The sequence below is a fragment of the Mustela nivalis genome, assembly GCF_964662115.1.
Source record: "Mustela nivalis genome assembly, chromosome: 8".
Taxonomy (NCBI): domain Eukaryota; kingdom Metazoa; phylum Chordata; class Mammalia; order Carnivora; family Mustelidae; genus Mustela; species Mustela nivalis.
Window position 1 is genome coordinate 110,987,373 of NC_139027.1, and position 25,641 is coordinate 111,013,013.

General features: G+C 40.2%; 1 protein-coding gene across 3 annotated transcripts in view; it reads right to left on the reverse strand.

The window, feature by feature from the left end:
* PLCB1 (phospholipase C beta 1) overlaps positions 1–25,641 on the reverse strand; it is a 679,075-nt gene that overhangs the window by 47,080 nt on the left and 606,354 nt on the right. The gene's annotated exons all lie outside the window — the stretch shown is intronic.

The following is a 25,641-nucleotide window of genomic DNA, read 5'->3' on the forward strand; positions in this document are numbered from 1 at the left end:
TTCACACATACAATCTATAAGAAATGTGGTTGTAATGGTTTGTACTACTGATACAGAGAATATTTTAGAAGGATGTGCTGGAACATGGAAGGGGAAAAGCTTTTAAGATACCTCATCCAGAAATGCGGACATTAGGAAGGATACCAATAAATGGAGGGGTCCAAACGCACTCTTGATGTGCCAGTTTCTTTTTTTTTTTTTTTTAAATATTTTATTTATTTATTTGACAGAGAGAGAGAGAGACAGAGATCACAAGCAGGCAGAGGCAGAGAGGGGGGAAGCAGGCTCTCCACTGAGCAGAGAGCTTGATGCGGGGCTTGATCCCATGACCCTGAGATCACGACCTGAGCCGAAGGCAGCGGCTTAACCCACTGAGCCACCCAGGCGCCCCTTGATGTGTCAGTTTCTTGTGGCCGCTGTAACAAATTACCACAAATGGGTGGGCTTAGAACAACAAAAATCCACTCTCTCACAGTTTTGGAGGCCAGAAGTCTGAAATCAAGGTGTGGGCAGGGCCATACTCCTTCCAAAGGCTCCTGGGGAGAATTGGTTCCTTGCCTCTTCTGGCTGTGGTGGCTGCCAGCATTCTTTGACTTGGTCTGCACCCGTCCAATTTCTGCCTCTGCTCACAATCCCTCTTCCTTTTCTGCCCGTGTCAAATCTCTCACTGCTTCATTCTCATAAGGACACATGCCATTGGAATTAGGGTCCACTTGGAAAATCCAGGATGATCTCCTCATCATAAAATCCACACCTCAATTCCCTCTTCGAAGGCCCTTTTTCCAAATAAGGTAATTTTCATAGGTTCAGGGAATTGGAATGTGGGTATTTTGGGGGACACCCTTTCAACCCACTACAGATCTGACACAAAATTGGAGTTTGCTTTGCTTCCACAATGACGGTTCTTGATTGTGTTGTCCAGCTGCCAACAAGGGGTGCTTTCTGAGGAATGTAGGCCTTTGTCATCAAATAACTAAGCCCTGTTGTGTTTTCCTAGGGACTCAGACTAATCCATGTGGTAAAATTGCCAACAGTTACTTATTATAGTAAAGGTCTTTGCTCAGGAAGCCATGCACAGAAAGGAAGATCAAACTTTTTTTTTTTTTTTTTTAAACAAGGGAGTCATCTCTGGGTCAGACTTTCAATCCTGATTATTTCCTCTCATTTCCCATAATCTTGTGATAGAGATTCTTATAATCTGGCTCAAGAGCTATCATGCACTTTAATCCATGGCAAAGGAATATGGTGTACTTTGCACCCGAGCTTATAAAATGTCAGTGGTCATCAAGATCAACTTTTAGGCGATGAGGTAGCACAAGGATATGCAAAGAAATCCAAGCTCAGAATTCCTGGCTGTTTTTCCTCGTGACAGTCTCTACATCCTCTGACTGCATTTTCACCTTCCTTGACACTCAGGAAACCTGAAACTTTTAAATTAAATTTAATCTGTTTGAAGTATCATAATGGGTCCAACTCAGGACCAAGTGTTCCACAATTTATTTAAATCTCCTATGTTACTCTCCATTTCCCTGAGTAAGTATAAACAAGTGTTCTATTGAAATTTTAAGGCCACAAAAGTTTATTACAGTCATTAATTGTTTCTTTTTTGCTGTTGGAAGTCTCAGTCCTTCCATCCCTAGGTCAATCAAATGTCGATTCAAAGGTCATATGCGAATGGCAAGCTATATCTACAAGGTGAATTCGTAAGTCTGAATTTTAACTGGAAGAATAGGGAACTATTTATTTATTTCATAAAAATTCAGTTATCAAAAAATAAGTTTCCACTTATACTTTTTTGTTTTAATCCATCACACTTTCCTTCCCACCCTTTAGTTTTTGATAAACAATAAAAATGAGCCAGTTATCAGAGAAGAAATAGTTCTTACTTCAAAAGAAACGTAAATACAAAAAATAAGTTGCTGGTTCCTAATAGGACAAACACGTTGTAATAATCGTGCGGTGAGAGGCTATTCCGAGCACATTGCAGAGCAGATGTCTGGAGTTCAGATGTTAGTCCGCGTAGATGGGTGATTGTAAACTCTATTGCCATTAAAGATTTCAAATTGCATTCATGCTTCTGTTACACGTAATGAACAATGGGTAAAATAATGAAGATTGATATTTCCCTAAGTCGCTCATTTTAATTCTGCTGTCTGCTCCTCTTATTGCTGCGTCTCTAATTGTACACAGTTTAGTGATCTCCAGGAGTACAGAAGTTGTCGCCCATCAATAAAAATCACCAAGTTGGTTTAAAAAAAAAAAAAAGACGAAGAGGCATATTATAATAAAAGGAACTGGTAGGATTTATTCAGCATTCCAATACCGAAGGTATGTCCTGAGGGCATTAGGATGACCGCACTCTTTTTAAAATAACTAGACCCTCATAGTGATCCTAAGGCACTGGAAGCCAAGGCCAAATCACTCATTTAAGAAACAAAAGCAGGGAAATTCTAAATGGGACTTGAGAGACAGAAAGGGCACTGTTGATCCTGTGGTCAACATTCTAATGAAATCTGATGTGACCGTCCCATCACGCGGCAGATAGTTGCGTGGGCCAGTGACAAAGCAGGATGGCCTTCACCTCCCATCCAGATTGCTCTGAATGTGAGTATATGTTAAGTACTCTGAACGTAGGTAGAGGATTCTACCTGAAGAAAACAGCCTTGCTTCTAAAGTTTATGTCTGGGACTCCCAGTGTTACCCGTGTGAAATCTGGTCTAGAACATATGCTCTGCCCGCATATACTGATAACCAGTCTTTGGATAGATTTGATTACAGTTAATACATGCAGATTCACATTCAGTAGTTTCTCATGAGACTCTTCTTAAATATTAAAACAACAACAACTATAATATTGAGTTTCATTTAGACAGGGTACTTGATCTGATACATTAAAAAAAAAAAAATCATGGGGCGTCTGGGTGGCTCAGTGGGTTAAAGCCTCTGCCTTCGGTTCCGGTCATGATCTCAGGGTCCTGGCATCAAGGCCCGTATCGGGCTCTCTGCTCATCAGGGAGCCTCCTTCCTCCTCTCTCTCTGCCTGCCTCTCTTGTGATCTCTGTCTGTCAAATAAATAAATAAATAAAATCTTAAAAAAAAAAAAAAATCATGTATGCATTAATGAGTTAGTGGGCCTAAACTGTTTTCTTTATCATCCTGAACCACTGGATAAGGAATATTCTTTTTTTTTTTTTTTTAAGATTTTATTTATTTATTTAACAGACAGAGATCACAAGTAGGCAGAGAGGCAGGCAGAGAGAGAGAGGAGGAGGAAGCAGGCTCCCTGCTAAGCAGAGAGCCCGATGTGGGGCTCGTTCCCAGGACCCTGAGATCATGACCTGAGCCAAAGGCAGGGGCTTAACCCACTGAGCCACCCAGATGCCCCAGGTTAGGGAATATGCTTATCTACCAAACATGCATTGGGTGATCCTTACCTGTGCAGAATATTACTATTTTATGGAATAGACTTCTAACTGGCTTCCTGATTCCCCTTTCTAATTTAGTCCTCACATTGCAGAGAAATTCTACTAAAACAGAAATTGGACTGTGCATCTTCAATGTCTGTTATTCTTCTTTGAACAAAGCTCTAAGCCCTTATTTCCTCTTGCAATGATCTGCAATGATCTGCCAGTTCCTCGGCCTTGTTTTTTTCTCTCCTTTTTTTCAGTTTCTTTTCTTTTTCTTCTCTTTTTTACACCCCCCCCCCCATCTCTTTCTATTATAATAGACTTCCTTCATTTTCTCCACTGGTCCCCTTGCCTCTGGGAAACCACACTTGCTGTTCCCAAAGACTGGGATCTCCTCCCACAACTTCCTAGGGTTCTCACTCCTACTCACACACCTGTTATTGTCTTAGACCTCACATCCTCAAGAAAACGATGCATGATGAAGCTAACACCATTTGTTGGTCCAGTGGTTATAAATCAAAGACCACTGACAGTATAACACTTAAAATGAGACTTTGGATTATATATGTAGACAATTTGAAGCAATTATCAAAGACAGATGGGCTTCACGATATTTTCTGACAAAACTTCCTATCTGGTATTAGATACTTCATGGGATGAAAAAAAATACTCTTTTCTCCCAAAACTGTTTCTGTGTGCTTCAGGGATCTCAATCATAATTTCAAAACCCATTCAGTAATGCAAAATTTCACTCTAATATCTTTTTTGTTTTGTTTAAAAACCAAGTGGTGTATATGTTCTCAAACATTTTTTTCCTACCTTCCCATTCATTAATATTTAATCATTAAATAAATCAGATGCATGTCAATAAGGAAACTAAATGTCAAAATGGCTGATTTTCAGCTCCCTTTTACTATGGAATTACTGGTCCAATGACTTCTTCCAGGCAGGCATCAACATGGAATTCTATACTGACCCAATTATATGTCCTCAAATCCGCCTATAGAATACTCTGAAAAACATCTGTTTGTCCAAGGATGTAAACAAAGACAGCACAAACCAAAGTAGGTGGATAAGGACCAGGCTCAGAAATCTTAGAGACTGGAGTATATGAGCTCATGTTCCTTTTATCACATTGTGGTATTAACCTGAAATACCCCCCAGCAACCAGTGATTGGAACTGACACTGGGAAGTCAAAGGTACACACTGCAGACATGGGGACCGGCATTTGTGCCTGAACTTAGCTATGCCTGAGAAAACCTGGACAACAATCCCTTCGGTCACAGATTTTCCTGATGATTTACTTCTTTGAAGTCAGTTAGGCTTAAGGCTAATGCTGAGGATTTAGAGGCTTAAACGAGAAATGCATTTCCTGAGGTTCCCTCCTCCCCCAGATACAATCTTGTACATCAACATTATCAAATGGGTTGGCTGATCTCCTTAGGGTTCTTTGCATGGCACTGATCAATTCACAGGTACAGAAGGTAAAATCCTGGTTCTGCAGAAATTTTCAATAGCCTTGTAGCATTTCTGACGGGGAATGGCTTGACAAGCTCTTGCATGTATTTAATCCCGGCCCAAGAAGAGGCAGCCTATTCTTATTAGTGAGCCCATTCTCAAGAGATGGGGAGACGTGATAATAATGAGAACAGATTGATGCTGACTTGGCTCAGGTCCCACTGCAAAATAATTTTTCATTGTCTCAGCCATTCTGCCTAAGAGAAGGTTAAGAAGATAATTGGCATAGCTGTCAAGAGGGTAAGTGAATTTCCTTGTTTTATACTGTCAAACCTTTGAGAGAACTTAATTTGCGTTTTGACAATGGGGAGGAGAGAGCCTTAGAGAGGGAAGTGAGCTTTTAGATGGTATCTTTAAAAAGTTACAGAAAGACACTGAGAAAGCTGAGGTTTCCACGAAGCCCTTTGGATTCACGTTAAAACTACCCTCCAGCATTTCTGGAGCCTTTACCCCAGTCCACCATCAAATCCTAAAAGGCAGGGTGTCCTACAGTAAGCAAATCAGGGCGTGCGCTCTGAATATGTTTTTACTTCCTCTGATTTCCTTTTCCAAAACCACACAGAATGGTCTCCATCAAAGTGACTTGTGACCCTGTTATCTTCCCTCCTTCAGCTCAAGCACTGACAAACTTTTCTGTAGAGTCAGAGAGCAAATATTTTAGACTTGGCAGGCTCTCGGGTCTCTGTCATAGGTGCTCAATCTGGAGGTTGCTGTTAGAAAACAGTCATAGACAATACATAAAGGAGTGGCCATGGCTGGGTTGAATAAAACTTTATTTAGAAACATTAAAGTCTGCAGGGCATCTGGGTGGCTCAGTGGGTTAAGCCTCTGCCTTTGGCTCAGGTCATGATCTCAGGGTCCTGGGATCAAGCCCCTCCCCCCCCCCCCCATCGGGCTCTCTGCTCAGCAGGGAGCCTGCTTCCCCCCAGCCTCTGCCTGCCTCTCTGCCTACTTGTGATCTCTTTCTCTGTCAAATACATAAATAAAATCTTAAGGGGAAAAAAAAAAGGAAACGCTAAAGTCTGAATTCCGGATGATTTTCATATGTTCTAAAATGTCATTCTTTTGATTGTTTTTCCATCATTTCAAAATGTGAGAATCATGATTAACTCAACAGATTATTCCAAAATTTGCAGCAGCCTGGATTCAATTCCTGCTTTAGTTCAGAGACCTTTAGTAGAACTTTCTGTGATGGTGGAAAAGTTGTATATTACCACTGCTCAATGCTGCAGACACCAGCTATGTGGGGCTATTGAAAATGTGGCTGTTGTGACACAAGAACTTAATTTTTAGTATTATTTAATCTAAATCAATTTAAACTTGGATTGCTGCTAGTGGCTAGTGGTTACTATGTTAAACAGTGCAGCTCCATAATCCTCTTTCATATTAACTTGAAAAAAATATCTTATCTCTTGGCTACATTAAAAAAAAAATTCTTCTACTTGCTGCTTAATTTATACAGTTACTGTTCCTTCTCAGGAAGGAGCAATTGATGTCTTGGTTTTAATTACATAGTAAACATGGCTAGACACACACAGCACATGCAAATTTGTGTACCCACGTGAACAAAATGCAACTTTTCACGGGTATGCCATCATTACCAAATTCAGTGGATAAAAAGAATCATAGGAAGAAAACTACACCTGTGAATAAAGATCTTACCCTCTTATTCAATGTGTACTATGGAAACACAATGTTAGCCAATGAAAACTTTTGTAAACATGAACTTAAACTTCTCTGCTGGTATCTTCAATTATCTGTTTCAAAATCCTATACTTCCATTAGATGTAGCTTCCCATAATAAGCTCGCAAAACTGACCCCAACGGATGCCATCTTCTAAAATATACAAGGTGGTCATTTCTGAGTAAATAACCATGTGGGAATCCCCGGACATCTCAAATAAAATTTCAGACCACCCATGGGTAGCCCCTCATGTTAATCCCACAGGACAAGGCCAGGGCAATTGACCAGTAAAAGACAAAAGCATACAATCACTAACACTTAACTGGATGTGATAACAAGCTTCAGTTAGCAAACATATAAGGTCTTATTCATTAAAAACTAACCCGATTAAAAAGTATTCCTCATCTTGACTAAGACCATTTATGGTGAAACTTTTATCATTTCTGGCAGGGGTGATCCAGAGTTAACGTAAGGAAATTCTAAAGTGAGAAATGGGAGATAGTTGCCTATCTTGGCAAAATAAAACAAAGCAAACCAATAGAGAAGAACTGTAAAAAAAAAAAAAAAAAAAAAGACTTGCCCTATAATCTTAATGCTGTGTTCAGAAAAACCCAAGGCTAAGCTGCTCCTTGAAAAGCTTCCAGGCTCCATCTAAGGCTTTTTCTTTCACTTGTGTGTTGTGTTCCTTGGGAACCTCGTTCATACTCAGGCCTTCCTTCCACCTTTATATTGATATCTGTGCATTCAAGTCACAAATCTTTTATTTCCAGCTAACACTTCTCTCAATTCCAAATTGGTATACCTCGCCGTCTATAGAACTTCTCTCTTGGATGTTCTAAAACAGTATCTGTCCAGTTGCATGACTGCGAATCCAGGTAATTCTTTGACCTACACTCGACCGCCGACCCAGCACCAAGTCCTGCCTCTCACATCCTTCCCCTTCTTTTTGTCTCCATTGTCACAAACCAAGTAAAAACTACCAGGGTCTCCTGACAGCTCTAATATAATAGCCCTAACTAATCTTTCACATCCTTCTTGCCCTTTCTTTCCTTTAATTTGTTCTCGTCACTCAGTAGAATTTTTTTCAAAACGTCAATTTGTTCATATCACTACCCCCCACCCAGGGTTAAGTCTTATTAGGATAAAACCAAAAATTGTTAATATGAGCTTTACCCATTTACCTTTCTTTCCCAACTTTATATTTTCTTCTTTGCTTTCTGTGCACTGTCTACCATGGCCTAAATTTAGTTCTTTGAATACACCATGGTCCCTCCTACCACAGGGCCTTTGCATGTACTATTTTTTCTCTCTAGAAAGACTTCGGTCCATCCACAACACCCCTCCTCCTTTATCACTGGACCCCACATCATTTACTTACTTAGTTCTCACTTAGCTTCAGCTCCCAATTCAAACATTACTTGCTCTAAGAAGTCCCACCTTATCTTTACCCTTCAATACGTATTCTGTCCAGACCAGTCTGGATTTTTCTATAATAAATTTTCCTGGAACCATGTTCCTTTCCGTCAGACAAGGTATCTGAGTTTGCAACTCCACACTCCTTTATGTGATCATGTGTTTTTCTATAAACCATGGTTTCCCTGACTCTGGCACGGTGCTGACACATTAAATGCTTTCAAGAAAAGTTAGAATGGATAAATATACGACAACGAAGATCTGGGGATAGTGTAAGTATATGGAAGCATCTGGGGATGGCTTCTATGAAGCCAAAGCTACTCCAGGGCTATTTCTTCTCTACAGCTAGTTTTGACTTACAGACTCTGTGGCCCAATACCAGCTAATGTATGTGCTATTATGGGATGTGTGTTGTGTGTGGTTTATCAACTCACTCATTCCTGCTTCCAAGTCACTTTTCTGTTTTTATTTTCCCCATATCTTATTTCCCCCATTTATTCTCTACTTATCTTTCTATTCTACATACACTATTGTCAGTTGTGTTCTTCTTGCAAACAAAGCTACCTTTAAATAAATAACATTTATAGTTATAATTATTAATACCAATCCTTACTGCACAGTTAAAGCTCTGAAGTCCAGGTTGAGAACCAATCTCAGTGGCTCTGGGACAACCCAGCAGCTAGCTGGATACTGGACAAAGAGCCACACAAACTCATTGTCTCAGTATGATTTTTTTTTTTTTTTTTTTGCCCTTGAGGCTGCTTAGAGTTTCTATCACATGCTCTTCCTCATCCACTCCCTGCTGTCCCTGAATTTCTGGGCATGTAATAAAATCAAGATAAATGAAGCAGACACAGGACCTATTTAGACTCTAGCTTCCAATGAAAATAATAGCAAGATCATATTTAGACCTGTGCTGTGATGTCTTTGGGTTCACCTTGAAAACATTTTTTCTAGGACAGGTAACTGTCCTGGGGTTGGTGCTTGGTCTAGCAGCACTGTTTCCCAGGGTCTCCTCTCGGAGATATATTTGCATCTATCTGACATTGATTCATGTAGCCAGATGGCAAAGGACAGAGCTGGGTCATTCCACACAAAGTGTGACCTACTTACAGGTCCAGCAATCTGTGGTTTAATACAAAATAAAAGTATTGAGACTTTGAGGTAAAAAAAAAAAAAAAAAGAAAAATGCCTCTTTCTTTTCTTTTTTTTTTTTTTTTTTGGTACCAGCAGCATGACGAATCTGAATGCCCCATGCATCCATTCCAACAAGCAAGGGGATAAGATGCTAAACCAACTCCCAAAGGCTGGGTGCTAAAGTGTGTGGTGGGTGTCATTGCCAACTCAGTGAGGTGCTGACAAAAGCCACTGAGAACCAAGAGAGAACATTTAGGCACCTACAGAACAAAACTGTGATGACCTTATGACTTTGGTTGGAAGTGTCCCAGGGTATTTTGAATGTGTGAAATCTTCAAGGGCCTTCTGGACTAAGAGGTGGTAGAGACTAAATTCATCCTGATGTAAGAAGCCCTCCTGCGCTGAGCCTGTTCTCTGTTGAAAGAGGGTATGAATCAAAAAGAAAAGAACTGAATCAGAGCCTCCCATAGAAACAAAAATGCAATTAGGACCTGTGCCCCCCCACCCCCATCAAGACATAACTGGTTTTAAATGGCCTTGTTCAAAAGTGGCTACAGACATGTCAAAGCAAATATTAATATTTCAGTATGATATAAAATTGGGTAAAATATATATTAATGGATCAGGATGCTAATATAATATGGTATAAGGGAATAATACCATCTCTGTTCTCCCAAGTTCACGTCTTAATTTTATTGCAACAGATCAAAGGTAGAACTCTCCTCTAATCTGTCTTGGAATTCAGAAATGTTTCCCCAATGGGGGCTTTCAAAGCCATTTCTGAGGAAGATGTAGGACCATGTTTAGGAAATTTATCCAGTGACTCATGTTCTGCTGACTTTTAATTTGCTTTCTGCTGCAAACTCTGACGTTGGTGCACTGACTGGCTTTGCATCTGAAAGCTCTTCTTACCACTGATATTCTCATCCTTTTATCCGCCTGCTCCCTGTAGGCATCGCTATAGAATTAGTTCAGAGAAAGGCCCAGAATCTCATTCCTTCCTCTTTGGTAGGTTGGCCTCCAAATTGCTCAGGTCTTAATTTTATTCTGACCTTTTTAGGCCGCTGCTCCTGACAACTGTTGGCCAGTCCATTGATGTATGTTGACATTAGTATCGATAATTGATACTAATGGGTTCATTTCTTTCACCTTTTCTCGTGCTTCTTCTTCTTCTTCTTCTTTTTCTTTACAATCTTATTGACTATATTCTCTATGTTGTACTTTTCATCCCTGGGACTTAATTATTTTTTACCTGGGACTTAGGATACTTTAATACCAATGACCTCTTCTTGTTTTATATGTTAGTTCTAATTTAACCCTATAAGACATTATCATCATTTTATATAATCAATGTTCATATGATCTGCCTATTATAATGTTCTTTGGTCTTTGTTTAGACTTTGCTCAGACTCTGCATTTGGATTAATTCTTGCTCTGACTAGCATTAAGGTTATGATTTCCTTTAATGAAGGTCTGCAACCGGTAAATACTCGGGCCTCCCTGGCCCTTACCCTCATCCCCCGTCTCCTGTCATCCTGGGCTAGGTTGAAAATGTCTTTATTGCTCTCACTTTTAGGTGATAACTTTTTTTGAATACAAAACTCCAGACTGGCAAAGATTTTCTTTCAGCACATTGAAGGTGTTACCCTACTGTCTTCTTCCTCCCCTGGCTACTACTAAGAAACCAACCTTCTAAAAAAGTAATTGTCATTTCTCTAAAAGTAATTTCTCCTTAACTGTTTTTAAGGTATTTGCTTTGTCCTTGGTCTTCCGAAATTTCAGTAGGATGTATATAGATAAGGAATTGTTTTTTGTTTTAAAGATTTTATTTATTTGACAGAAAGAGACACAGCAAGAAAGGGAACACAAGCAGGGGGAGTGGAGAGGGAGAAGCAGGCTTCCCACTGAGCAGGGAGCCAGATGTGGGGCTCAATCCCAGGACCCTGGGATCATGACCTGAGCCAAAGGCAGATGCTTAATGACTGAGCTACCCAGGTGCCCCTAGATATGGAATTGTGTAAAATGTATCTTGCTGGGGATTCCTGAATCTATGAATTTGTATCTTTCATCACTTCTGAAATACAACCTCTCCAAATATTCTCCTTTCCTTATTTTTGCTCACTTCTTCTCACTTTATCTATCCTGGTTCTTAATCTCTTACCATATTTTCATCTCTTTGACACTCTGCTATATTCTGAGTAACATTATAGGTCACTTTTTAAATCTCCTGTCTCTATTGCTGGAACGTTGGAATTTTAAAGGTACTGTATTTTCATTTATAGAAAATCAATTTATTTTCAAATATACTTCATCCCCTTTTTCAGGCAATTGCTTTTGACACATATTGTCAATTCTGAAAGGACTTGTTTAACATTTTGTATGTCCTAATTCCAAAAGATAAAATCTTACAGGGTTCATTCTGTTGTCTTTTGTTTCTGTTGGTTCTCATTCATGGACTTCTTAAATATTCATTTTGTAATGCTTTGATGAACTGATATTTCTTGGATTTTTTTTTTTTTTTTTTTTTTGAGAGAGAGCATGGGAAAGGGGGAATAGGGGCAGAGGAGAGGGAGAGAGAGAATCTTAAGCAGGCTCCACTCTCAATGTGGAGCCAGACACAGGGCTCGATCTTATGACCCTGAGATCATGACCTGAGCTGAAATCAAGACTTGGATGCTTAACCCAATGTGCCACCCAGGTGCCCCTGATATTTTTTGGAACTTTAACTGCAATAAAGCATCCCAAGTTCTGGTTTGAAGACAGACTCTGTTATAAACAAATTGACTGATTATGCCAGGAGCCCCAAAGATTTCCAGGGAGGGACATATTTAAACTAAATCCTGAGTGTGTCAGGTGGTATGAATTCAGGCTTCAAATCCACATGAGCTGTAGCTTGTGATTATTTATTATCAGGGAGAATTATTTCTCCTCTCTTCAACACCAAGTTTTAAGACCAACCATTTTCTTGCAATCTTTGAGATGATGGGTTCATTTTTTATTCATGCATACTATGAGGTTGAGTGGTCCTCTGCAAGCCCAGGTTTATGGAGTGGGTCCCTTATTAGACTCCTCACTCTGTTTTCATTCCCTCTTCTTCTACTACCCACACATCATAAAAAAAATTCCAAGCTCAGTGTCAACTTGACAGATACTTTCAAGGTGAAAAACAGCTTTACTGCTCTGACGGCCTCTCTGGGTACTTGCTTTCACTTGGACTTCGTGCTTTGAGCATTCCTTAATTTTTTTCCCATTCACTGATTCATTTAAGAACATTTTAAAAGTTATACAGAGTTTTTATTTATTTTTATTGGAAACTCAGGTTTTCCCAGTTTGCTTTTTTGATGTTTTCATAGCTTAGATCATCAGGGACAGATGTGGGGTTTTTATACGGCTGAGGGAAACAGGTGACTTCGGTTAGGATTGCTTCAGAATCACTGTAATTTTACTAAAAACCAATCAAGTTTGAAGGGCTCATTAACAGAAATGCCATGATATCTAGGACTCATAATGGCTTCTTTTAGCCTGAATTGGATTTTTTTAAAAACTAGAAATAGAAAGAAAGAGGGTACTTGGAAGAAGTGGATCCAGATGAATGGTTAGAGAAAAGCTTAAATTTCAAACACTCTCCCACTTAAAACTAACTTTTAGCAGTAAGAGAGTTTTTACATGAAAATGCAGAGTACTTGTGACCACTCAGATAATATATACATTATTTCCAGAAACACATGCAAACATACAATACAGATAGCTAGAAAACATCCCTTGACCACCTACCTAATCCCAGTCCCTTCCCTCAATTTAACCACTGTTTAAGTTTGATGTGTATAAGTCTAGAACTTTCTATTTATCCTTATTCCTATTCTTACCTCTCCACATAGACAGAGACATCGAGTTTGTTTCGCATTTTAGAAAAATATATAGGCGATCTGGTATTCTGCATGTCTGAATATGGTTTTGAATTCTCTCTTGCTGAATAGATGAAATCTATTAAGATTAATCAATGAAATCCTCCATTAAATCCTTTCCTAATTTTGAAGATGTGTCTTCCCCTTCTTCAAACTTCCAGATTTTCTATAGAGAATCCTGATCCGATTCTGACTTTCAGTTTGTGACTGGTAGTTTCCTTTCTGGACATATTTAGGCATTTCTCTTTCTTCTTGGTGTTCCAACATTTCCCAGGGTTGGGCCTTACTGTGGACTTTCTCTTTCTTGTTGCTGGGCAATCAGTTGTTTAGCTCCTCGGTCTGGTAACTACTCTTCAGTTGGGAAAATGTCTCTGATCTCTTTGATAATCTGCTTTCCTCAGTTTTCTCTTTCTGGTGTCCCTTTCACATGGGGGCACTTAGCTTTTCCCTTCTCTTTCTGCAAAATCAGGTACCTTTCTTCCATTGACCTTCTATGTTCTAATTATATACTGATCTCCCATATGCTATTATCACCTGTTTAGTATTCTTCAACTCTTTTCCCCCACCCTAACTATCATTTTAGGAGAAACCTTTCAAATACCAGATTCTAAGAATCTGTCCAACAGAATTGCACAAGACTCCTTAAGAATATCAACCCACAGGTCACATAACTTTGTGTTACCTATATATGCTACCTATTTTATCATTTCTATTGTTTCCTATTATACATAATTATATTATTATACATAATTATATGTATATATGTTATCTATATATGAGAGAGAGGGAGAGAAATGGTATTGCTGCTAGAGAAGAAAATTTGTTGGCTTTTAAAATTTAAATTGCATTTAGTGCATAATGAAGTCTTTTTTTTTTTTTTTACTATGTAAGTTTTTAATTGTCTTGTAATCAGCAGATAATTTTTCATCTTCAAGCCCATATAGGTCTTATTTCTTTTTTGTGTGTTGCACTGTAATTCACTGAGATGGAATATGGCTGGGGGAACAGGGTAGCTGGGAGTGAGGTTGGGGGAACAAAATAAGAAAGCTGGAGACTAGATTTCTGGTATTTTCAGAAATATCTGTATTTTCACATCTGTTAAATGAAGGTGTCAGTCCAGCTTATTTCAAAACCCTTTGTGTTTCTTATTGCCTATGTAATTTTCTAGAATTCTCCACCTTGGGTTTCTCAGGGTTAGCAGTACCTTCCCCCCACTTCAGATGGTGTCCATGGCTCGTCAACACATTTTTGTGTGAATAATGAGAAGAATGAAAAGAGCAGCGCATGGCACTGGAGTGTGAACACAAGATGTTGTCAGAAATCCAGTGGAAAAATCCTCTGTTAAGTCAGAAAGGATAAATCTGGGGAAATGCCATTCCTGGACACTGGAGGTAATGAAAGGGAAGCCCTCAGGGTTATGTAATCCATTTTTCAATTAATATGCTCCCCCAGCCCCTTAATGGTGTATAAACTAATAGCAGCTGAAAAGGAATCAAGTCAGGAACACAGAGGAAAGTAGAGTGGAACAAACAATGTGGTAGAGCAGAAATAACATTTATAGGACATTCGCACAACAGACAAGGGAAACCTGTGACCTGAAATCAAAGGGGACTGCGTTTCTAAAATAATGGACATTTTACCTGGATAGCTAGGGTAGAGATAGCTGTGTGGCAAGACACAATGAGCTGTGCTTGCTTTGGAGTCTTTGCTGCTGACATGGTAGAAGGATGTGCATAATAATATCTGCATGTGCTCTGAAAACAATTAATGGATTAAGATTTGATAGGAAATGCACAGGATGCAAAATTCAAAGAGGACGAGAGGCTGTTACTTAGGGGTGCTCATCCCCTCCCAGTATTGGATCATAATATGATTTTACTGGCGATAATTTCTTGTGTACCAACAGAGGCTTCTTTAGATTAGAGATATGTACCAAAACAAAGAGTAAATCTGACTTTTAATACGTCTACATATTTAATATTTATATATTATATTTATTTATGTTTTATATATAAATATATATTTCTATATTTAAATATTTTATATATACATAAAATATTTATGTATTATATATTATACATATAATATATATATTTATATATGCATGCCAGTATGTATGTATCATGTATAGATGGGGATGGAGTGCTACTTTCAAATACATTGCCCTCCAATTTCAAGAGATTAAATATTTGATTTGAATTGTTTTCTTTGTTTTTTTTTTTTTTTTTAAGGGGTCAGTAGGGTGGCGGGAGAGGGAAAATCCTAAGAAAGTTCCATGCCAGCCTGGAGCCCAACGGGGGGGCTCGGTCTCACAACCCTGAGATCATGATCTGAGCCAAAATCAAGAGTCAGATGCTTAACCTACTGAGCCACCAGGCGCCCCCTAAAGAGATAAGCAATTTTCAAAAGAACACCTATTGTCTATTCTACTTTGATAAGAGAGTGAGCACTGTAATTCCAAGATTAGGAATCTAGGTGATAAAGTTCTTCTCAATCTGCAGTCTCTAGGTTATCCAATTAAATTAGCTTTGATCTTTAGACAGAGTATTCCTAGAGGCCAGAATCCTGGTGAAAACGATGCCAAGTGCGATGCCGCGAACGGCCCCTTGGGTATCTTCCCTTGTGATCTTGGGATCTTTGTAGAGTCTCACATAATAGCTGCTTTCACATTCTTGTTTGCAGGAAGGACTTACGTACAGAGGGATTATAGAAATATAAATGATTATGGTAACACTCCGACCGAAACACTGTACAATGTATTTAGGCACAAGGTTTAAAGAAAAGGAAACAACAATTTCTAACCCCCCAACTGAGCCCAGCTCTGGCAGTCACATCAGGATGGAGAGAAGACACGCAGGTTACAGGGAAAACCTTCTTTCTTCCGTGCCCTTGCAGAGGCATACATTCACTTAGGAATACATCTCTAGGCTAAATCTATTGAAATATCACCAGAAAAGGGGCTGTCAAGAGGGATTCTAATTAATTTGTCTGTTACGAAGGTTTTATTTTAGAGCCGATCTTACTAGAAAGATGTTCTGAGCCGTTACAGATGAAATACCCATTTCAAAACAACACAAATTTCTGGGTCTAGCTCAGCAGGATTGAGCATAATTTTCAGCCATGAAATAGCAAACGCTTCCTCTCAACATGTGAGTATAAAGCTTTTGACTAAAAATCTTGCCAAAGGTTTTGACAAGAGTTCAGTTTGGTAGAGAAGAATATAAGAGAAAATAGGAAAAGGCTGGCTCTGCCTAGGCGAGGGTACCTTTTGTTCCCCTGGGACCCGACCCTCACTCATCAAACTGTTTGCTGTTCACCTCATTATAAACATCTCTCTGCCACAGCAGGTGTTGGGTCGGGAGGGGACACGGCGTCCAAGAAACCTGCAATCAGGTTAGCAAACTCCCAGGAGACCTATTCCCTTTCAATTGACTTGGAGTGCCCAGCAGTGTCTACTTGCTCCTGAGCTGTCTCCCCGTGAGACAGCTGTCATTTGAGTCACAGCGGAAACACATCCCCAAACCAATTTCCCTGGTTTAGGAGCTGCACTTCTAATGACATAAAGGAAAGCTGTTCAAGCCTTTTCAACCATTAAAGAAAAGACAATGTTCGGGGCACCTGGATGGCTCTGTCGGTTAAGCATCTGTCTTCGGGTCTGGTCAAGATCTTGGGGTCCTGGGATCAAGTCCTATATGGGGCTCCCTGCTCAGCGGAGAGTCTGCTTCTCTGTCTGCCTCTGCCTGCTGCTTCCCCTGCTCATGCCCGCTTGCTGTCTCTCTCTCTCTCTTTTACTTTCTTTCAAATAAATAAAATCTTTAAAAAACAACAACAGCAGCAACAAAACAACAGTTTCCTCAGAGTTCCTTCAATATTCCACTCCCTATAGAACAGGTTTTAGAAGCTTCTTGCATGAATCAGTCTCTTTGGGTGAAGTTCAGCTTTTCTTCCTTTTTTAAATTTTTAAAATTTTTTTAAAAAGATTTTATTTAGTTATTTGACAGAGAAAGATCACAAGTAGGCAGAGAGGCAGGCAGAGGGAGAGGAGGAAGAAGGCTCCCTGCTGAGCAGAGAGCCCGATGCGGGACTCGATCCCAGGACCCTGAGATCATGACCTGAGCCAAAGGCAGAGGCTTTGACCCATTGAGCCACCCAGGCACCCAAAGTTCAGCTTTTCAAAGATGTCCTTCTGATTTCTAGCTCCTCGAAATGGCAGCTAAATCTGTTTCAGAACTCAGACTGCCTTCAAAGTGGGAGAAGAGTCAGCAGGCTCAGACTCACAAGGCTTCCTTCTATATCCTCACAGGTCTCTGCTGTGAAGTGGCTACTCTAGATTTCTTCACAGACTAATGGCTGCTGGCCCCCTGGGGTGATTGATTGGTCGTCGCTGCTTGAGTCCCTGGTCTGAGCCAATTGGTCTGAGGGAGCATCTCTGTCTTGTTCTTAGGCTTCCACCAGCCCCCTCAATACCACCACATTTTGTCACCAGGGCACACAGGACATTTCCTGTTCCCTCTGAGATGCCCATGATATGAGAGCCTTCCAGATTTTGACCCATAGAGGAAAAGTGACAGAGGTACATACAAATCTCACTTCCTGTTCTCTTCTCTCACTCTACTTCTTCCCACAGTTCTCAGGGTCGGAAGGGGTACACTTTCTTCCTTCTCGGTGGCCCACCCTGAGTCCTGTCATCGCTGGACGTACGGTAAGACTCCAGTCCCTTAGGCTGGTCTGTGTTCAAAGAAGCTAAAGGAATGTGAAGAAATCCCTTCCTCTATTGAAATCTCTTGTTTTTCAAGATTTCTGCCCTGCTAACGAGAATCCTTTCCCTCAGGGAAGCCCCTCCTTCCCTTTCCTGGAGCTATGATTCAGGAAGGATAGGAAGGAAAGGAGGTTGCTTACAGAGAAAATAAAATATATCAGTTTATTATGTGCAAAGTAGTTTCATTGCTACACAAGGCAGAGTGAATAGTAATTACGGGACGGTAAATGTGCAAGTCTCTTCATCTTCCTAGGCTTTGCGTAGCCACCACTGCAGGCTTTGGGCCCTTGTGGATCAGCTCTGGGGACCACTACACAAGCTCTATCAGTATTATTGTTAATGTACTAAATACCAAGGAAAAACAACCCAATATTGAACCAGTGTCTAGGACAACACTTTATTGTTCTTGATAGTTCTTGATAGTTTATGCCGTACGCTCATTAAGATCTCATTTTTCTACTGAGGAATTCTGATTCCTCTGAGAAAAACACAACCCTGACAAATAGTAAGATAGGTGATCTATTTAGTCATCTCATGATAAACTAAAATAAGTGATTTATGTAGTCATCTCATGATAAACTAGACTGGACCCTAACTTAGAAGTACTGATTAATCACTTCGCCAGTGGATGTCCCCACGACTATTTCAGATTTCTCTTTCCCTTCAAGTCTGGACTTCTGGAAGAGTGTTAGATAAACAGTCCCTCATGCCTCCTTTCCTGTTTATCCTACTGCTATCTGGTCCTCACTCTCACATTCCCACCAACCCATCACTAATACCAAAGGCACCCAGGTGTACTGGTTAAAGTCAAAAGACACCTTTCTGTACCACTCAGTGGCTGTAGACACTGTGCATCATTTTTCCCTCTTGGCTTCTCTGACAGTCTTGATCTCCCTCCTATCTCACAGGTTGTACCTCTTCAGTCTCTTTCAGGCTGTATTGCCTCTACCGAACTCTTAAAATGAGGAGTTATCTGGATCTCAGTCTTGGGATCCCTTCTCTTTTCCCTCTCTTGCCAAGGATTGTAGCCATTCTATGCTCAAATGTGTTCTAGAGTCATGATTCTCAGATTTGTGGATGTAAGTTATACCCAGGGAAAGGGTGAAAACTTCCAATCACTTAATCTTTGCTGCTTGAATTTCTTCTATAATCATCCTCATAAGAGCCTCATAGGGTGTTATGGTGATAAAACAAATCCTAAATGAACAGGGTTTTCATGAAAAAAGCAAGATGCATTGTGGTGTCCATTCGATGTGTCTACCTGGCTCAGGAACCTGAGCCCCTATTTGCTCTGTCAACTTAGACGGGTACTTTCACTTCCTGGGCTTCAGATTTTAGACACTTAACTGTAGTGTTGATCAACTACAGTTGATGTGAATTTTGCCGAATGGCATTTCATTTTTAAAACATGAGCACCTCCTTACTTATCTGGAAGTGGTATAAAAAGGCAACAGTGGAGGGGCGCGTGGGTGGCTCAGTCAGCTAAGTGTCTGACTTCGGTTCAGGTCATGATCTTGGGGTCCTGGGATGGAGCCCTGTGTCAGGCTCCCCGCTGAGCACGGAGTCTGCTTGTTCCTCTCCCTCTACCCCTCCCCCAGCTCATGCTCACTCTTCTCTCTCTATCTTTCTCAATCTCGCTCTTATCCTCAAATAAAGAAATATAATCTTAAAAAAAGAAAAAAAGAAGAAGAGCAACAGTGGGGAGAAATGTTTCCTACAGAAAATAAAGCTTAACCCGAAAACTGCTATTTATCCCAGAGGTTTCCTATTCTATTTCACTTATTGTCACTTAAAACTTTTAGGAGGAACAAAAGTGTCCCCTTTCAAATGAATGAGGTAAATTGAGTATAAGCTTAGTAATAGCTGCAGGGTAGTATTAGCAGTGGGAGGGATATTACACTACAGTTGAGGCAATTTTGAGATAGAAGACACGGCTGGATGAGTTAGAAAGACGTTGTCAATGCTACATTTATGTTTCAGAGGACTTTTCTGTTGTCCCCAAAATATTTTGTATGCAGAGACTGAGAGTTCGTGGGTCAGGAAGGCAGCACTGCCCCTTTCTTGTGAAGGAAACAAAGAAATACAGGCTTTAAAAAGGTAATAAATCGATTCACAGACCTGTACCCCTGGGGATAAAAATATATGTTTATAAAAAATAAAAAATTAAAAAAAAAAAGTAATAAATCACATTTCCACAGAAAGTTTTGTTTTGTTTGTAACAGATGGGTAACAGTGTTCACGGCTATCGTAAGTGGCTACGGGAACCCTGCAAACATCTGTGAGCTGAGTTTTGGGTATCTGTTATCTTTGTTTTTAATATAATTTAATGGTAAGTGTATACAATTTACATTTTTATAATGGCTTCTTTTAACCGCTGGCTCACAGAATCCCAGAAAAACTTAAAAATTAACTTCTTGTGAGCTAGTCTGACCAACTCCAACTTACCACTGGCTAGTCTTCAGAGAATAAAGTAAAAGTAATATTAATATTTGCTTGAGCAATATTTAATTATGTTTGAGTTCTGAGACGTGCACACTTAATTTAGATGTGTTTTCTAGAACTCTATGTATCTATCAATGGGTCAATCAAAAGTAGTGATTAGAGTCATCATATGCTAGATCAATAGATGACAGTTTTTCTATAAATTTGTGTGAGCGGAGTATGAGGTAGGTCTCATCTCCTTAGGGGACAGGGATGGGGAAAGGACCCAGAGAAAAAGCTATTTGCTTATTGAATAAATGACATGTTTTGTGGACCTAATGGTGTCTCTTCAAAACTCTTATGTTGAAACCTCAACATATGTGACTTATTTGGAGATGGGGTCCTTAGGGATGTGATTAAATTAAATGAAGTCATAATGATGGAGTCCTAATCTGATAGGACTGGCATTCTTATAAGAGGGAGAGACACCAGAGCTCGCTCTGTGCACAAGGGCAGGTCAACGGCCACAGGAGGTTACAGTAAGAAGGCACTGTCAGCAAGCCGAGGAGAGACATCTCACAGAAACCAGCCCTGCTGGCACCTTGACCTTATGCTTGGACCTTACGCTGCACAAGTGTGAGAAGAGAAGTTTCTGGTGTTTAGGCCACCCTGTCTGAGATATTTTGAGATGGCTGCCCCAACTAACTAAATACAGCACGCAAATAATGCAATTCCATAACAGTTAACACGATACTCATACCTCAGGTTCTGTCACAAGGTCACAAGGAATTTCTTCCTGTCTGCTCCTCTGCTTGATAAACTTCTACTTAATCCTACTGGTCAAGGGTTACCGCCTCTGGGAAGCCTTCCTTGTTTTCCCCCAGTTGTGTCGGGCCTTCTTCTCCCATAAACAGCTCTATTATAGTGACAATCGTAGCGTTTTTTTGTTCTAACACAAATCCTTTGAATCTTTTACTTTTTTAAAGTGTTTTTTTATTTATTTGAGAAAGAGAGACTGAGAGAGAGAGAGACAGAGAGAGAGTGTGTGTGTATGGGAAGGGGGAGAGGGAGAGAGAGAATCCTTGAGCAGACTCCCCGCTGAGTGCAGAGCCGGCTGTGAGACTCCATCCCAGGACCCAGAGAACATGACCTGGGTCAAAATGAAGAGTTGGCTGCTTAGCTGACTGAGCCACCCAGGCACCCATTGCTCCCTACCCCCCTGCCACACCCTGGCATCCTTTAAAGAAAGGTTGATTACATATTAGAAATTAAGATGCAGCATACCTTCTGTGCTGCCTGTATATTAGCCACTGGCCACATGTAGCTATTTGTCCTTACATTTAAATACGATTTAAGTATAATTAAAATTCAATACCTCAGTTGCTTTAGTGCACTTCAGATACTTGCTAACCACCTGCGGCTGGTGGCTGTTGCATTGAGCTCTCAGACATGGAACATTTCCAACCCTGCAGAAAGTTCTCTAGAACAGAGCTGCACTGGGCTGCAAGCAATCTGAGGTGGGGGGCAAGCTTTGCATCTTTTTTGCATTGCTTTCTTGTCCCAGCATCTAGCCTGGTGCCTGATATACAGCAGGCATCCAGTAAGTATTAGCTGAATTATTCAAAGAAGAAGAAAAATGAACATTATTTACGTAGTTGTATCTCCTTAAAGCATTTCATGGTTCCTCAAGATCACAGAAATAAATGTGCCTCTATACATGCATTTTGATGACTGGCAAGTAAAATGCTAAAAATAAGCAATTTTCATTTTGCCTGGGATGAGAACACGAAGATGCTTTAAGATGTAATTTTAGAATTCATCTCAGGTGCTAATATAGCAATCTATAGTTGTTAATTCGGAAGCACAATATCGATTCTAATTTATTTTTTTCTAGGTCATCTCAACTTCATTGCTCTATAAGTGACTCTATGGACTCATTAAATCTTTCAGCATGATATTTATGCAACCCTATTTAATGAGTCCTCCAACACCTTGAATTCTCTGGATCTCATATCTATTATTTCAGTGGCAAATTTCTGGGTTTAATTAATTGTACACTTTCTGGACACAAAGGAGGTCAGGTAAAGGTTGCTTGTAGACAGCCCTTTTGTTGCCATATTTAAAGATCTTTGACAATAACCCTTGGGAATCTAGGCATTTAGATGTTCCTACACTAGGAAAATTTTCTTTGTTTCTTACTTAAATGTTTCATGAGTTACCTCAAAGCAGTGCCCTTCACTCAAACTCTGGAGCAAAAGGAGAAACCCTATCTTGTGACATGACAGAGGATTAAAACCCATCTAAAAAAAAAAAGATGTTTTTCTTCCAAGATGTTCCTTTAGATTTCCTAGTCACTTCAAGGATAAACACCAGGGCTGAGTACATATTATTTGAATGAATAAATGAAAGCCATACAAACAACTGCTTAACCTTGGTACAAAGTCCAATGTGTACCCTAACTTCTATCTCACATCATTCAGGACACAAATTTCCAAGAGGGAGAAGGAGGTGGTAGTTAGTAAGGGTGTTCTAGGGGGAACCGTGCAGAGAGTAGAGAGAGGCAAGAAGATCTTCAGGGAAGTAAAGCAAGTTAGTTTTGAACTCAGCACTCATACACACAAGCTGGATGGAGCAGAGAAAAAAGGAGGGAGGTGGAGAGTCAGGGTTGGGAGGGGGTGAGAGCGTCCATCCTCAATCCTCATGCTTTACAGAGGAGAGCGGTGAGCGGTGAGCCCCAAGAGCCATGGACAGAGAAAGGTGTCTCAAAATCCTTTAACCCACATGTGCAGGTCACACCGAGTCTCAGTCTCCCCTCTGCGTGGCATTACTTGCCCACTGGATGTGATGAGCACAGAAAACAGTGGTCTGCCTCTCACCCATGGCCTGGGAGCTGCAGCCAACAGTGAAACCCCAGAGCTGAGCCTTGGGTTGGCAGGGGTGTTCTACCATCTAGTCCTGCGAGAACTTCTTCTCTAAGACATTGGTTTAGAAACAAGGGATACTGAGAAACTTGAACATGATGCCTATGAGATTTAAATCCTCTTGCTGTTGTGATCACTTTGGGGGCTCAATCCCCAACCAGATTGGGTTGTGATCTTATGAAGGCTGGAGTATACCACCAGGAAAGAAACAGTGTTTGGTGTATGTGAATGTGTCCCTCCCTTCTAGCCACTCGGGGGATCTCCTTCCTTCGACAGCAAGCCTGCTAGGTAATCTCCCTCTATTACAGATGTTTCTACTGAGGCAGAGATGGCATACCTTTATTGCTTGCCTGTCCATGAAATATGAGCAAGAGATATCATACCCTTGACATCTAGATCATAAAATCATAGCTTCAGACATTTACTGAGAAAGCTGAAGGGCACAATACATGACATGCAGTCTTCAAGGTCAGATGCTCTTTGAATGACCTTGGGAAGGTTCATTAATTTTTCTGAACCTTAATTTCCTCTACTGTGCAATGTCCAGACGACTAGGATAACACATGTGATATGCTTTGAAGGTGCTTGGCAGCATAGTAGGTGCTCAATAAATGCTAGTTGTTTCTGTTATTATGTAAACGTCAGGGGAGAAAAACCTTTCTAATGCTCTTCGATGGCCTTGAATTGCTCTTTATTATTTAAAAGCAGGTAGGACCTGTGTTTTTTGCTCTTTTGTGCTCTCTATTGAAATCGATATTGGCACAGCCCAGAATAAAGAAGGCACTTAATAAATTCTTCGCATAAATTGAAAATTTTCCAATGCTATATCACCAGCATTTTTATAGACATTGGTGTGTATATATATGTATACACACACACACACACACACACACACACACACACACACACACATCTTTATGCAAAGGTCCATATATACACAAAATGAGCAAACATCCTTTTTTATTTGCAATCTTGTTGTCTAGTGATTTGTATTTACCAAAAAATAGAAGTTACTGTGGTTAAAAGGATGACTAACCTTTACAGCTCCATTCATTAATCTCTAGTAGATACCGAGAAATATAATTTTCATCGTGAAGGTTTGTGTTCACAAATTTAAAAATGTAAAATTTCACCTATTTACATGAGGAGTACTCTGGGTATCAATCTTAGAGGGGAAAAAAACACTCATTTCTAGAAAATGTGGGATGGCTTTATCTACTATTAGTTTTGATTCATTCATTTTGTGTTCAGCGGTAGTCTATCAATGGGAAAGTATGAGGTAAGAGAGAAACATTTGGGGGAAATAGTAAACATGACCCAAAAATGTACCTTTCATATACTGGTGGAGAAGGACTTTTTGTTCTTTTCCAGATACAAAACAGTGCAATTTTTTTGTTCTGTATTAACAATGAAACCTATTTTCCCCCAGAACATGTGAAATTGGTTTATTTTTATATTGTCTTTTATATGTGAAAAGCTGAAGGGACCAAACTAATGATGTGATTAAAGGTTTTCTTAATGCCCAGGTATTGTGGGAATACCTGTCTCTTTTGAAAGCAAATATTTTTGTAACTCAGGAAGCTCAGTTGACCTAAAGGAAAAACAAGTCGAGGACCAGCCATTAGAAGCCTGATGAAGCCCAGCAACTAAAATGTGGTCCTTAGGCCTCTCTTGCATTTGTTTTGAAAAACAAAACCCAAGTCGTGGGTTCTGAGGTCCATTGCCATTTACCTCCTCAGAGAGAATTCAATATTATACCTGTGGTATTAAATGTTTCACAATAACTTTCGAAAACACCAGAACAGTGACAGCAAACATCAAAAACAAACAAGCAAAAAATCCAATGATGCTGATACCCGATGACTTAAAAAAATACCCTGAACATTGATAGTCAAGGTCTCCCTCCCTGATGCCTTCCGGGAGAAATCAATATTGTCCACCCTCTCCCAACCCCCGCCTTTCCACATGGGTTTTATCACGAGGTCACCACAGGAACAAGAGCATCACAGCTGGCGGGGGGGGGGGGCGGGCGGGGGGGACGGGACAAGGATAGGATTCATAGCCAGGCTGGGGCTTTGCTCTCAAATGTCATTCTCCACCTTTCTCTAGTGTCACAGTCTGTAGTAAAAAAATAAAAAGGTCTCGAAGGGTCAGGCTCGTGATGAGGCCCAAAACTCAAAATACAATAAACTAGCAGGAAAGCAGCTTAAAGCTTTTCCTTACAGATGCTAAAGCCAGGAGGGGTAAGAATGTACTAGATCCCTGCTTCTCAAATGGGATCCATGGAAATGTGGCAGCAAGGGCATCCCCTGGAATCAGGTGAGAAATTCAGATCTTAGGTCCCACCCAGACCCCCAGAATCAGAATCTGCATTTTCATAGGATCTCCAGATAATTCATACACTCACGGAAGTTGGGAAGTGTTGAGCTAACTACCACTGCATGTGCTGATGGATGTAGAGAACAAGAAAGAAAT